The sequence below is a fragment of the Cicer arietinum genome, chromosome 7, assembly GCF_000331145.2.
Source record: "Cicer arietinum cultivar CDC Frontier isolate Library 1 chromosome 7, Cicar.CDCFrontier_v2.0, whole genome shotgun sequence".
Classification (NCBI taxonomy): Eukaryota; Viridiplantae; Streptophyta; class Magnoliopsida; order Fabales; family Fabaceae; genus Cicer; species Cicer arietinum.
This window is the reverse complement of record NC_021166.2, coordinates 31,875,623-31,879,637: the sequence shown is the minus strand read 5'-3', so window position 1 is coordinate 31,879,637 and position 4,015 is coordinate 31,875,623. Positions and strand designations below refer to the sequence as shown.

Sequence of the window (4,015 nt, the reverse complement as noted above, 5' to 3'; positions counted from 1 at the left end):
ATATATATATATATTAAATATAACTTAACAAATATCTCAAAATATCTAGATATTTGTTAAATTACCTTTTTACCCGTAACGCTTAAATTCTCCGAAAAGGATTTACCGCACTTAATTTAAATTTATTTATCGACGAGTAATTCTAAACGGGGTCAAAATAACTTTTTGATCCTATACACACCATAATATTATTAACTTTGGCTAAAAAGCCTCCGAGCCAAAATCCAAAACACATAAAATACATAAAGTGTACTTTAAAATTATGGGTCTTACATTTCAGTTAATTAAGTTGCAATTAATATTCGAGTAATAGTGTATCCCTTGTATCTTATTTGTTGAGAATGACTCCAAATCATCATTAAGAATCAAAATAGTTTGAGTGTTGTGTGGACTTTTTTGTTAATGCATATTGGTTTTGCCTTGTTATTTGAGGAGGAGCTCTGGTAAGAAAAGGTTATAGTTTAAGTGGCATACTGATGGTGATAGACATACCCAATATTTTCACAATGTTTCCAAGATCAGACATGCTACTAAACCAATTGCATCATTTAGAAATGGTGATTAGATCTTGACTAGTGCGAATGGCATTGTAGTTCAAATTGTTGGGCGCTTTAACTCTATGTTTAATTCTAGTAATAATTAGTAGATAATGGTAATATTGATGAGGTTACCCCCATACTAGTTAATGATGACATGAATGCTATGTATTGGATTGTCTAGTAAAAGGTGAAGTTCATGTTGTTGTATTTTCTATGAACAAAGATAGGAGTGACCCTGACCTTGATGGTTTAGAGTTTATTTCTAACTAACCTATTGGGATATCATAGGTTCTGATGTCTCTGGTGTGGTGATGTAGTTCTTTACCTCTGGTTGGATCCTTCCTAATTGGACTACCAAGTATAATCAATCAACAAACATTTTCACTTAAGAGTCACAAAAGAAGTAAAGTAACTAATTAATAAAATTGAATTATTTATTAAGTCATTTATGAATGTTAGAGTGCACTATACATTTTTCCTTTGTATTTGTAATCATTTTATAGGACAATTCCTTGTTGCTAATATTAGCTTTTGATAAATTTGTTTCTTTTTTTTTTTTTTTGTAAAAAGTAAAATGAAGGATGAAAGAGAAAGAGTAAACAAAATAATTAGAAACCTCTGCCAATTAATCAAAAAATTAGAAAAACACGGGCCAACCTATTCTTTATCCTTCTGCGTGAGCTTCATCCTTCACCCTTCAGCGCTTTCATCCTTCAACTTTCAGCCTTCATCCTTCAATGCAAACTCATCATTCATCCTTCGACACAAATCAGATGAACATCATCCTTCAACGCGAACTCATATGAACTTCAGCTTTTAGTCTTCCTAAATTTTGTTTTCACTCCCTTGTTGACAATCAACAAGTAAATTTTGTTTTCCTCTAAATTATGTTTTCACTCCCTCCTTCACAATCAACACATAAATTTGTATTTTCCTAAATTTTGTTTTCCCCTAAATTCTGTTTTCACTCACGCACGAACTCTGTAGCCTTTAGTGTTGGCGACGAATTGGTCCAGCACAACGTTTTTCTACTTCTGCACTGACGACGAATTTTCTTTATCTTCCTCTGCCATTTGTCGAGAAGCGTTTTTGTCGAGAAGTGTCAATTTCTTTCACCATCAAGAAGTGTGTGAGCAAGTGTTTGTTGCTTTCTCCGATAATTTTCTAATAATTCTTATTTCTTACTTAGCAATCTAAAATTGTTTCATTGTTAATTGTTCTTATTATTAATCTTAGATTACCAATTGTTTTTATTATTAATCTTTAATCTAAAGTTGCAGAGGATGGAAAAATTACTGACAATTATTGGCAGCAAGTGAATGAGACAAAAGAAGAACATCAATCAGCAGAAGAACTACGCGTGAGAAAGCTTTACAGAATTGAGCTAGTCGGCGTGGTTTTTGATGACTATCTTGTAGTTATTAGAGGCACTAGGTGTATATTCTTGTAGATTCAACTATATTAGTAATTTTTGTTATGTGATTTTTTGTTATGATATAATTAACATTTTCTACTAGAATTTTATTAACAGAAGAGCTATTAGGACATGAAGAGCAGTGAGAGTGAATTCACAATTAAAATCTCATGAAAGATTTGTTAATGCATTTCTAAGATATTGCAAACTTGTTGATAATGCTAGAGTGTTTTGCACAAATGGTGTTGGTGTTCCACCATAGGTAAACATAAACACTTTTCCTTTCTTGTGATTGATTTTATACTTTACTAGTATTAAAATATTAAGAGGGCAATTTGCTTTTTGTATATACACAACAACTTATTGGGTGGAAATATGGTAATCACATTCTACTAGTGGATCTTGAAGACATAAAAAGCTTGTAAAATGTAGCAAGTTTGAATGATAAAACTGATTCCATATGTGAACTTCACAAGAAACCTAATCCAGTAATGGAACCTGGTTCTATTTGGAATGACTTTTTTTGTCATCTAGAAGGTCAAGAGATCAAAAAGAGCTAAGGAATCCAGTAAAGGATTGTTCTTATTATTATGTTTAGTAATTATTCTTATTAATCTAAAATGGTTTAAAATAATTTCAATGTAACCTAATTGTTCTAATTATTTTCATCTTTTTTGGTGAGACCTGTTGTGAGATTGGGTTAAACCAGTCCTAGAAATGATATTAAGAGTGTTTGTTAGGTTTAGCTGTATGATACTACTTACTGCTACTAGTCAATATTCGACATTTGTGTTGAATGAGCTTTGTCTGTGTAACTTTTCCTTTGTGTTCATTGGTTTACATGTTTCATATTCCTGTTTGTTTCCTGTCACCTGGTTGGATGAGCTTTGTCTATATATTTTTTGCTTTGTATTTCCTGTGTAAGTGCTAATTTTAATTTATCACATTAATAAATATGGTTTGGTTTCAAATGATTAGTGTGTATGCTTGTGAAAATAAAGGTACATCTTGGAACCTGTTTATTGCTTATAGTTTATCGTTGGATTTTATTATTAATTTAGGGTTGACGAGGAACTTGTGGACCAGAAGAGATATCTCGAAGACTCTTGCAAACCATAGTGTGTGAAACCATTACTTGAAAATCAAGTGTGATTTCTTGAATTGTATAATTATTAGCTTGATCGTTTGAAGATGAGCTTTATTCTTAATGTAGTCAAGTTTTTTCTTACTAATTTTAAAATTGAGAGTAGAAAGGTGTTGCTTTTGGTGTATGCATTTACATATTTACTAGTTGATTACATTACCCCTTTTGCACCTGTAAATTTATGATGTGGCCTACTTAAAACAATAATTAAAGCATTAGATAAAGTTGAGTGTATATGAGAACTTGAAAGAACGAAGTACTATAAAGAGTTAAGAAATGAAGATAACTATTGGTTCAACTTAAGAGTAGATCACATAAATTGATAAGGATTAACTATTGATAAAGTTGATGCATGATTCTTTATGTAGTAACTATTGAATGCAAGAGCAGCATGGTTTTGAAGTAAGTATGGATTGTAACAGTTTCAACCTTGTTGTATTTGTGAACAATCTACACTCTTTGTTCCATAAGCATAATTCAATGATGTTTGAAGTGTTGTTTGTGGAATTCCAATTTTAGCTACACACCAAATACCTTGAGATTGAGAATTTGTGTTTGAAGGTGGAGGCTGAAACTGATGATTTGTGACAGGAACATATTCTGACGATGGTAGTGATGAAGGTGGATAAGAATTCATAGGTTGTTGTGTACCTGGAACTGTAATAGAAGTAGTTGTAACTGGATTAGTAACAGGTAGTGGTGCTGGAATTCATAGGTTGTTGTGTACCTCAACTTAATAGGTTTGGAAATGTGTGGAGGAGAGCTATATATAGAAATTACTATGAAGTTGTCTTAGTTTATAAATGGTCAAACTTTTATCGACTTGTTACTTATTTCAATTATCAAAAGCTCAACCAAATTCTACTGTGTTTTTCCTTGCTTAGACTTTGACTTCTGATTTTGCTATGATGTATTTAC

General features: G+C 31.6%; 1 long non-coding RNA gene across 1 annotated transcript; it reads left to right on the top strand.

Moving 5' to 3' along the window:
- The first annotated feature begins 796 nt into the window (after window positions 1-796).
- Window positions 797-3,224, top strand: LOC113787605 (uncharacterized). The gene is made up of 2 exons (XR_003474039.2): window positions 797-2,215; window positions 3,015-3,224. It is a non-coding gene; the product is annotated as an uncharacterized lncRNA (long non-coding RNA).
- Window positions 3,225-4,015: the final 791 nt, after the last annotated feature.